The sequence below is a fragment of the Balaenoptera acutorostrata genome, chromosome 5, assembly GCF_949987535.1.
Source record: "Balaenoptera acutorostrata chromosome 5, mBalAcu1.1, whole genome shotgun sequence".
Classification (NCBI taxonomy): domain Eukaryota; kingdom Metazoa; phylum Chordata; class Mammalia; order Artiodactyla; family Balaenopteridae; genus Balaenoptera; species Balaenoptera acutorostrata.
Window position 1 is genome coordinate 44,249,346 of NC_080068.1, and position 11,406 is coordinate 44,260,751.

Genomic DNA, 11,406 nt, shown 5'->3' on the forward strand with positions numbered 1-11,406 from the left:
TATATTATGAGATATCCAGAGTAGTCAAACGCATAGAAACAGTAAGTACAACATGGCGGATGCCAGGGAGTAGGGAGACAGAGAAATGGAGAGTTGTTTGATGTGTATAGATTTTCAGCTTTGCAGGGTGAAAAAGTTCTGGAGATTGGTTACATATCCATGTGAATATATTTAACACTATTGAAGTGAACACTTAAAAATGATTAACATGGTCATTGTTATGTGTATTTGACCACAATTAAAAATTTTTAAAAATCAAGTTCCAAAAAAAAGAAAGAAAAAAAAAACCTTTACCCAGATATCACCTGCCTCCTCCCCTCTAGTGTGAATTAACTACTCCTTTCTTCATGGCCCCACTTAATTCCTGCACATACCTCTAGTAGCGTCTTATCACATTTTTGGTAATTCTTTGTTTGACAGGATAAGGGTTACTGTCCCATGAGTGAGATGAATACCCATCCACTTCTAGGCTCTTGACCAGAAGCTAAGAAAATATACTAGGGTCTTTAGTAAGATGGAGAAAAGAGACAGTAGCCCTGACGGCATAATATGCCACAGGGGATACTCAAGAGTATACCTTGTATGTGTAGAGGTGTCACTCTGAGGCTAGATCTGGAGGGGCTAATGTCCTTCAGCCATCCTTCTGTAAGCAGCATCTGAAAGGCCTGAAGAGCACGTCCTCCCACCTCCAACAGATGAAAACATCCCCTTCTCTATCATGAGTCCAACCAACTGAAATGATTGGCCACACCCAGTCTGACCTGTTGGCAGGAAGAGAGGAAGATACTCATTTCAGATAGAGCCAAGATAAAGTAGCTTATGTAACAGACAAGGTACTCTGGGGCCACATAAAGAACTGTTTTGCTGCCTCCCCTGAACTCTTTGTATGTACACTTGATGCCTAACAAGAATTTTTTTTTTTTTTTTCTGATAACGGACTGGACCTTCCTACCCTTCCCAGTTCATAGCCAAGAGGTAACACTTGTTTGATCCGTCTTCCCTCCTAGATGAGGAGCTCCTTTAGGGCATGGACCACACCTTATTCGTCTTCGTATCCCCTGTGTGCACCAGTGCTGGCACATAGCAGGACTGGTACACACAGCCTGCCCAACAAATGACTGAATGGTTAGAGTGAGGGTGTGGTGAGTCATTACAATAATCCAGAGAGAGGCTTTTGACAGAGCAACTACTCCACCCCTAGAGAAAGGACAGTCTGAATAGAGAACCACAGGGAAGATGTGGGTCTGGTGGCTGTGGGGAGCAGAGGGGGCATGAGAAGAAAAAGTGGTTCGTTATAAAGCCAAGGCTGAGCAGGCTGATGAAGTTTATGCCCTCAAGTCTCATGTTCTGTTGTCTCACTGGTCTAATGACAGGGCCGGCCTTTATCTGGTCGCCGGGCAAGTGTCCCTTCATTCTATAATTTCAGCTCCAACTGAAGCAACACCATAACACTGGCTCAGTGGCCACCATTCCACAAGCCACATACGTTGCTTCAGTTTTAAATTAGGTATTGTTTTTTCTGGCTGATTGGACTGATTCTGGTCTACTAACAATGAGATGCTCATGTATGGCCCTTTCATGTAGTCAATCCTTGGTAATGTTTTTCCCTCTCCTGTAATGCTGGAAAGGATTCCTAACAAGTTGATCCAAAAATCAGCTTTCTTTGTCAACATAATGGTATCCTTTCAAACTCACATTTATAGACTTTGCAAGCTGGAAAGAAGAACAAAGCTTAGTTCCTGGTAAGGAAATTTGTCCCCAGAGGACGGAGTTGGGTCACAGTGAATTAGAAATAGAATCCAGAGCCCCTAGCTTCCATTCCTGGCCCCTGTCCTTCTGCTATCCGCCGCAGGTGCAGCCACAGCTGCTTGGGACACGGCCAGCTCGCCCTCCTCTGCACTTCGGTGCGATCAGGGCTCCCTCTGGAGAGCTCTAAATTATCCGCGTTGGGAGAGGAGGAATGAGCAGACACGATTCTTCTGAGGTTAAGTTTCCTTGGAACGTTCTGGGTGATGTTTGTCTAAAGCTCCATCTCAACAATGCTGACTTCGAGGCTTAGGAGACAGTCCAGAAACGCACTGGTTAGCGGAGAATTTGCCAGAAACAGCTGCGTGGCCGATGGGCCGCGCAGTGGCGGCGCACTACTGTATACTAACCAGCCCCCAAACCATTTATTCATCACTTATAGGCATTATTTGAGCACCTACTGTGTGTCTGGCTGCAAGCTGTCCAATAAGGAGTTGAGTGGCTCGGGGCTTTGTGACCACCTAGAGGGGTGGGATAGGGAGGGTGGGAGGGAGACGCAAGAGGGAGGGGATATGGGGATATATGTATACATATAGCTGATTCACTTTGTTATACAGCAGCAACTGACACACCACATTGTAAAGCAACTATACTCCAATAAAGGTGTTTTCTAAAAAAAAAAAAAAAAAAGATTTGAGCGGCTGCCTGCAACCCCCGCCCCCCCCACCCCCCGCCCCAGGCCCAAGGAGCCATAGGAACCGGGAGACACAGGGACTTGTGATTCTCAACTCAGATCTGGCCTTAGCTTGTGTTCCCACCTGGGGCAAGTATTGTAAGTCCTCCAGCCCGTAGCTTCAAAGCAAAAAGAAGTCTTTTCAAAAGGGAAGGGTATTTCTGGGAACCGGAGAAACACACAACAACAGCTGCAGAAGTGCTGTGAGCCCCTCTGCAGGCTCCCTGACCCGGGAACCACCGCTCACCCACCCGCGGGCGGAGGCTGCCCGCTGCCTGCCGAGCAGGCTGCCCCGTCCGGCCCCGGGGAGCCCGGGCAGCGGAGGCGCAGGGGGCGCCTTTTTCTTTAAGAGCCCCACAGGCGATGCTGATTGGCTGTAGCTATGCGGGTCTTTCTTCCCAGCTCCCTCCCTCGGAGCGCTCCCTCCCCCGCCGCTTTCTCGGCTTTTTCCACACCCCCTCCGCCCACGCCCCTGCGTCCCCCCCAGCCCCTGACGCTCGCCTCCGGTTCCTCGCCACAGAGTTCAGCCCCGGCAGCGGTAGGGGCGACTCGGTAGCAAGAGATGCCGGGCGCCAAGATTTGCATTCTTCAGCCGCGCTGAACGCCAGAAGAAGAGAGAAGGAAGCAGAGAAGCCCCGGGAAGGCGGGGACGGGAGGAGCGGAAATCCCCGCCTAAAAGGCAGAAGCCGTCGCCCCCACCAGAGAGCTCCGCGCCGGCTGCTCGCCTGCTTGCTGCCGCTGCCACGAGCGCCCGCCTCTCCCCAGCCATGCCAGGCTCGGCCGCCGACGAGGGGAAGATCCCCTTCCGCACCGCCAAGGAGGAAATCCGTGTGGGCTTCGGGGTCGAGGGCTCGGAGGGTGGCGGCGGCGGCCGGGAGAAGCCCGGCGCGCGCGGGCGGCGGCAGGACATCGCCTGGAGGAACGTCTTCCTGATGAGCCTGCTCCACTTGGGGGCCGTGTACTCCCTGGCGCTCATCCCCAAAGCCCAGCCATTCACTCTGCTCTGGGGTACCGAGGCGAGGAGGCGCCGGGGCGCGCGGGGGCGCGGGTCGCCGCTGGCTTCGGGCGGTGCGGAGCCCCCCCTCCGCTCTCCGCTCGCCTCCCCACCACGCGCCCCAGCCCCCCCGGCCTGCAGTCGTCCGGCCTTTGGGACAGGCAGGTATTTCTGTGCTGGTATTTTCAACTTCTGCCTCCCCCGCTGTCTGCTTGACTAGGCGCCTTTGGCGGCGCCTGGACGGACTCGGGGCCCTTCGGCGCCACCGCTGTGCGCAGAGGCGCACCGGCTGAACCTGGGTTCCAGGGCGGGGAGACCGATGGGATGATTGTGTCGCCCAGGCGGGTCCCAGGGGCGCTCCTTTCTGCCGCCCTTCGGCTTCTCAGTCTCCTCTGTGGGCCACGGACCTTGGGGCCGAGTTAAGGACAAGAAAGGGAGTTGCAGCGGGGGTGGAGAGACCCGGCACCGGATCAGTCTTGATGTTCGCGCAGGAGATGGAAGACACCAGTTCCCTTCCTGCCCCTGCAAGGCCCCCATCCCTGCCCCCTCCGTGATCTCTTGTGCCCAGTTGCACTTCTACGGTCCCAGAAGTTTCTCGGCGAGCACACCAACCCCGCGGTGAGAGCGCTCTGCCCCCTGCGAAAAGCTTAGACCGTGACCGAGCAGATCCCCTTCCGGGACCTATCCCTTCTGACCAGTGCCTGTCTGTCACCGCACCTGTAGCTCTCCCTCTCGCCACCCTCTTTCCTAGCACCCGCAACGCTGCCGGCATGGGAGGGAGCCCAGAAGCCCCCCCCTCAATGCCCCCCACCTCCCGGGGCCCGGGGGCCGAGTGCCTGCCCTACGTGACTCTAGTGGCTGACCTCAGAACCACTTCCAACACCCCCTGCCCCAGCAACTGGTTTTGGCCTCAGTCCCTGCAGTGGCCACGTTAGCCGGGACAAAAGGCGCTGGCCTTGATATCCTGGGCTGAGAATTGGACGAGATGATCCAAGAAGCCCTTTCAGCTCTCCTCTCCGAGATCGCCAAGGAACGGGGGCAGGCGAAACACAACCTACTTTTATTCCCAGAGGGGAAGAGGAAGGAAGAAAATAAGAAAACCTCTTTCTGCAAGGCGTCTTATTTAGCATAGTGCCAGCTCCAAACGCCTGGGTTCATAATGGGGCCACTCGTTTCCAAGCCTTCCCCTGAAACTCTGCAGTCCCTGCTCTCGGAAGCAAACTCTTCCAGAAGATGGGGGCCTCTTAGGGGAGTGTGGCTGAGCAGAGCTGAGGAATGATGAGAGGGGCGGGGCGTCTGTGGGGATCTGTGAAGCCTCCCAGAGCCGCCTAAGCTTTGGGTAACCTCCCTGCTCAGCCCTCCCCTGCTCAGTACACCTCCTCAATTCAGTGTCCTTTCCACCATCTTCTTTACTGTTATGTGTTGGTTTCATTCTCCCTGTCTTCCTTCTTCCTTTACTTCCAGATGACTAGATCGTGAGATGCTCAGTCATTGCTTCATGGACACACTCTCCCCACCTGCCAACCAAAACCCTTATTGCCCTGGATCCTCCAGGGAGCTGCTCCCTCTCCACCCCACTCCTTCTCCCTGCAGGGGCAGGACTGTGCCTTTGGACTTCAGAGCTCACCTGCCTCCAGGGGATTGGGGCTTAGCTTTAATAGCCGCAGTGTCAGAGAGCTCAGGGAGAAGTGAGCACTTAAAATATTGTCTTACATGCCTGGAGCTCCACAGACCCACAGGCTCCATCCCTTACTGCCACCCACCCGTTGGTTCTGGCATCCCACCAGGAGCCACAAGGACAAGGCCCCCTCTCCAGGTTTGCCAGTCACCTCTGCCCTTTCCAGGCCACTCACCGTGGTGGAGACAGAATCTTTCTTCTGAAAGACCTCGGCCAGAAGACACCGTCCTCGGCCTCAAACTCCTCCAGCTTCCCCGGAGAAGTCAACACACTGCAGGACTCTGGGTTCCCCTTTGTGGGTGATGTTGCCAAGCCCATCCTTGTGCCTTCCTGCATAGTCTATTGCCTTAGCTACTTTTCATCAGTTCCATTCCCTGAATCTTGATTCACTCCCTACCTGGGTTTCATTGCTCCCCCCCCGCCCACCAAAAAAACCCAAACAAACAGAAAGAGCCGACAGTGGTGGATATTGTAGTTTCAGATTCAAACTTGTGACTTAGAAACATTCCAAGTAAGTGAATGTTATCTGATGGATAGCTTGTGAGAGAAGAAGTGAGGGAGAGAGACAGCTAAGATCAGTGTGCTGATGGCTAGAATCTATAGGGAGACTGTTGATCAGGGTTATTTTCATTGAAAGCCCTGGTGCTGTGAGCTTCAAATTTCTCCCCACTGGATGCCCGTTTCATCATCTCTCCCACTGGCTCTGTCTAGTGTTAGGACAGAGTTCACGCACCAGTGGGCTGTTCGTCCACTTCAGGGACCTGAGTTGTCAAGGCAGTAGGCTTAACTAGCCCATCTATTATTGCTTGCCACCCTCCACCCCAGGTATGGTTGCCCTGGAAACAGGAGGCATCCATGCAGAGCACCCAGCAGAGGATGTTTTAGGTGTTCAGTTGTGCGACGAGTAATTTGCGTGGCAGTAAAATGTCATCCATGAAAGATCCCATCAAGTTGTTCAGTCCAGACCTCCTCCACTGCCTCACTCCCCACCTTTTTATGACTCTCCTTGGGCCCAGAGCAAGTTGTTTTCTCTTCTTATCCTTTGCAGTTTTCTGAGTGGGCAGGCTGTCAGAACGGAATGCTCTTGGTGCCCGCAGGTCCTGAGGGATGAGTTTATGACTTTTTTTTTTTTTTTTAATTTTATAGCTACTTTATTTATTTATTTATTTATTTTTGGCTGTGTTGGGTCTTCGGTTCGTGCGAGGGCTTTCTCTAGTTACGGCAAGTGGGGGCCACTCTTCATCGCGGTGCAGGGACCGCTCTTCATCGCGGTGCGCGGGCCTCTCACTATCGCGGCCCCTCCCATGGCGGGGCACAGGCTCCAGATGCGCAGGCTCAGTAGTTGTGGCTCACGGGCCCAGCTGCTCCGTGGCTTGTGGGATCTTCCCAGACCAGGGCTCGAACCCGTGTCCCCTGCATTAGCAGGCAGATTCTCAACCACTGCGCCACCAGGGAAGCCGAGTTTATGACTTTTGAGCACAGAACACGACCTCCAGTTGGAGGAAAAATCTTCACCTGAAGCCTTGAGCTCACAAAAGTGCCTGCTTTGAGGGTTTTTGGCCAAAGGGGCAGTTTGTTCATGCCCTGAATCCCAAGACGAGTGGAATAGGGGAGTGAGGAGCTGCAGCTGTGGTGTCGAGGTCAGAGTCCTGGCGCCTCTTCCCAGCAGCTTTGCCCTGTCTCCAGGCGTTCTGGCCACTGGTTTCCAAAAACATGAGGGACTTTTCTGGTTTCCCTTGAAATGTCATCCGAGTCCCCTAAATATGCGTTGGTGACACCATGACAATTTCAGTGACAGTATCAGGCATGCAAAATAGTAACATGCCTTGCTACCTTCCGTCTTGCCCCAGGGCAAATGTGACCATTGCTAAGGTAGAGACAGGATTCTCTGGTGCCCTTCAGGTTGCTGGCACCCAGCCTATGGCGAGGAATGTGAGCGGTGGCAGGAATTGACTAGTCGGTCTAGCAGGAGGGAGGGTCAGGAGAGGCTGGGGTTTGGAAGGTACTGGTCCATCAGTCAAATTCTGTCCAATTCGGAGAGTTGCCCAAAGATGAGCTGTCTTCTGTCAGGCCTTGGGTAACCTTAATCCACACCTTCGATGGTCCTGATGTGTTTGTTGGGCTTCTTTTTCCACCAAATCCCTAACATTGTTGAGGCGCTCCAAGAATGCGTGGCCACGGACTTCTGTTTTACCTCCGGGTTTTCTAGGGTGAGCACAGCTCAGAAGAGAAACAACTGAGAATGTGAATCCCTGCTCTCCTACTTACTTACCAGCTGCATGGCCTTGGGCAAATGAACATCTCCAGACCTCAGCTTTCTCACCTGTAAAATGGGTATATCACTACTTCTTGCTCATGAGGCTGTGAGAATTAAATTCGATAATAGGTGTAAACTACTTAGCACAGTGCCTGGACCTTGGCTGATGTCCAGTAATTGTTAGCTGCTCTTATTATTATTGGTCCTGATGCTGGTTTTTTTTCTTTAGTAGAAGGAAAAAAGGCCCTCTTGCAGCACAATCAATTCTACAAAGCTGGCACACAACATGGCTTCGTTGCCTCTCTTGCATAGAAAAGATTGCTTTGGCTTGGGAAACAAGGGTTCTTTCTCAAAGTCTCCAAAGAGAAATGAACACAGATCCCCCTGTCCCTCCTCCCTCCCCCATTCCCTTCTCTTTCATCCTCTCTTCCTCCTGTTTTCCTCCAGAAGGCCATTATTTTGTAAAGAAGAATCTTTTTGTTCAGCTGATAACTCACCTGGTCTTTGGTGTTTTCTTTGGGGCTTTTTGAGCAGAGCCAGTTACAATTGCTGTAAAAACAGGGCCAAATCATTTCTCCTAAATGTCTTAGGGTCTCAGTTTTGACTTTTTTCCCCGTTTCTGTCTCCTTGAATCATCTTTTTTTGTTTTTTAAATCTTTAATGCTCAAACTACTAAAAAACTGAAAAACATAAATGAATCTTCCTTTTAAATCTTGTAATTCCCAGCCCATTGTTGCAACTCTTGCATTTTTCATAACCAGGCAAGCACTAAGAGCCCTACCCCAGGCTGGGTGGAGTGCAGCGAAACCCGAGAGAATGGTGTGCTTTTGCTGGCTTAATAGTCCTAACAAGTATAAATATAGGTTGAGGTTAACATTATTAACTCGGTTTTTTTCTAACAACACTGGTCAAGGTCACTGCCAACTGCACTGTCATCCTGAAATGTGAAGTCGCTCTGCAGAGTGGAAAGCAGAGCGGGAATCCCAGCATTGCCACTTAGTTCAACTTCTGGCAGGCCCCTTTCTAGTGTGTGAGCCTCGGTTTCCTGGTCTCTGAAATAGGGATGGTAATACTGAGCTGAAAGTTGTTTTAAGAATCAGGGCAAATGTCAAACTGGTGCCAGAGGATAGACATGCAGTGCCCTCTGTTCCTACCAACCCCACCGTGGGCCAGGCGTCAGGGAACCCGCAGGGCTTCCGTGTTTGTTTGTCTGGGACTTGGAGTTCTCGTGGCTCAAATATAAGGCATAGCCTTTAAATCCAAATAGATTATCCTGACCTCGTGTAACATTTAGTTCTCATCTTGTCCTGATTTGTGTATTGTATAACATCATAATAATTGCTTGGAAAAGTCACTGAGAGATTTACAAAAGGGTGACACAGTCATGGTGGTTTCTCTGAATTTTTATAAAAGGCAACATCGTCTTTGGTTGGCATTATTCTTGTCGAGCATTTATTTTGACATTCTGCAGTCTCTGGTGTGCGGTCTCGCCATCCCTCTGCTGTGACATGTCCTGCTTCTGTGGAAGTGCCACCCTGGGGTTAAGAGTGTGGACGTGAGAGTCAGAGGATCTGGGTTCAAGGCCCAGCCCCCCAGCTATAGCCTTGGGCAGGTCGCTCACCCCCCCGTAGCCTCAGCGTCCCCAGCTGCACAGTGAGAAGAGCGGTACAACCAGCAGCATGTCGCAGGTGGAGTGAAAGGAACGAGAGTGAGGCACTTGGCCCTCGGTGCTTCCCTTCGCGCCTTCCCTTCCTTTAGCTCCCCCTTTGGTGGCTGGGACTTGTTCCGGCTGCCCCCTGGTTGTCAGAAAGCCCTGGTCAGGGGTAAAGCAGTTGGTTTTCTGAGTTTGTTTTCCCTGGCAATGGGTTGGTGGCCACCCCAGCAGGGACCCGCTATCCTCCCTCATCAGTGTCTGCCGTTTGTTCACTCTGAGTGTGAACGGCCACGAGAGAAAGCCTCACAGTTGCACGTGCAGTCACATATTCACTTGTCCACTAATTCATTCATTCTTTTCCTTTTCAACTATTGTCAAAAGATATCAGAATCACTTGGGGATCTTTTAAAATATTCAGAAGCCTGGGCGCACTGCCCCGCCCCCGGACCTACTGCACTGGAATCTCTAGGAGTGAGGGCCTGGCTTTTTTGAAAAAGGCATTAAGGTGTTTCTGATGCACAGCGGGGCTGAGAACCATTATTTAATTCCCTTATCCATATTCAGTTATGCTTATTACTCACCCATTACTTGCCAGGCACCGACACCGTCCCTGACTTCACGGCACTTAAGGCCAGTTGGCGAGACAGACGGGTGCACCAGTGAGAACCGCCAAGGCAGCATTAGCTGCAGGTGCCAGCCTGGGGGAGTTGGGGAGGCTTCCCGGGGGAGGAGGTGGCTGGACTGAGCCTCCAGGAGGCCCGAGGCTGGCTGGCCAAGGGGTTTGGGTGAGATGGCACTGTAGCCACAGGCTACAGAGCTCCCGAGGGGAGAGGGGAGAGCCAGTCAAGGACCTGGTGGTTCAGCGAGGCTGAAGGTGATCAGGGCCCAGATCCAGGGCAGGAAGATCCAACAGGACCAGGAAGACTGGGAGGAGATCAGGCTTTCGGAGGGGCTGCCCTTCAGCCTCTACCTGCCTCTCTCCTCCTCTCACCCATCACACACACCAGCCTCTCTTGGTGTATAACTTCTAGACCAGACACATGGCAGCGGGATGAGTGAGTCTGAAGATTTTCGGGAAAGACCCTGAGGCAGACGCCTTGGAGCAGGTGTGCAGTGGGGCCGGGCACCTCTCTCAGGCTGGGCAGAGCTGAGGGAGACCTAGAAATAATGTCTCAGCTGGGCCTTTGATCTCACAGATTCAGGGGTATTGTCCCAGGACTAAATTACTAAAATGCCCCAAGGGTATAATAGCACAGGCATACCAGGCCCAGGGCTCTCTCCTCCTCCTGTGTTCCTCTTTCCTCTGTTTCTCAAAGGTACAGGTGTGTAGGGGAGTTCTTCTCACCTCACTTCCTCCCTTGAACCTGAGCTTAAACAGCTGGTTCTCACTACCCTCCTCAATGTCCTGCTTCCCATTTCTGCAGCTTATTACGGAGGGCTCTGTGGGTCCCTGCAGGCTGTGGTCCAGCAACATCACCTGGGAGCTTGTTAAAAAGAAAGACTCTCAGACCCCACCCTGGACCTATTGAATCACTACCTGCACTGATAAGGTCTCCAGGTGACCCATCTGCAGTGAACTTAGAGAATCACTCCCTCAAGTCAGGCCACAGGCCGACGGGTCAGAGAAGCTGCACATGGGTGGGATTTGGCAACTCTTTCTTTTTCCGTTTAATGGCCTCCTCCCCTTTGCCTCCCCTCCTCCCCTCCTGCCTCCTTGTAGCTTATTTTAGAACATGTCGGGATCCTGCTTCTCTTGCCAACAAAAGGCTGTTGCTAAAATCTTTCAGCCGGCAGCAGTGATGTTTAATTCATGGGCTAGAAAATTAATTTTATGTTCATGAGTAGAGCTGGAGAAAAATAACAGGAAGTCTCTGTGCATGGCCCTTGGGAATTCAGCATGTCTGTTTAACTGGTAAAACAGTTAACAGTTCATTTACCAGATGAACGGGTAAAGGCGAGGGGGCCTCAGGAAAGGGCCACCTTCCACAAAGGATGCTTTTGGCTGCAAGTAGCACAAAACTCAACTTAGGATGGCTTAAAAGATAAGGACAATTTCTAATTTCACTGGTAGGTAATCCTAAGGTAGGGCACTTGTGGGATGACTCAGTAATAACATCAAAGTGCAGGTTTCACTTCTGCCATGGTGGCCTTGTGGAATTTAGTTTTCCTTGTGGTTACAAGATGGCTGCCAGAGTTCCAGGAGTTACAACAGTGTCCTACAGAAGAAGAGAGAGGCTGCCCCTTCCTGAAGTCTCATCAGAGAGAAACTCTCTCCTGGTCATCTCACAGCTGATGTCTCCTCAAGTCTCACTTGCAGGATTGTGTCCCAAGTCCCTTGTTAAAC

At 52.0% G+C, this 11,406-nt stretch overlaps 1 protein-coding gene across 1 annotated transcript in view; it reads left to right on the forward strand.

Moving 5' to 3' along the window:
- LOC130708202 (NUT family member 2G-like) overlaps positions 1-11,406 on the forward strand; it is a gene marked incomplete at its 5' end in the record, with an annotated part of 111,424 nt that overhangs the window by 56,756 nt on the left and 43,262 nt on the right. The gene's annotated exons all lie outside the window — the stretch shown is intronic.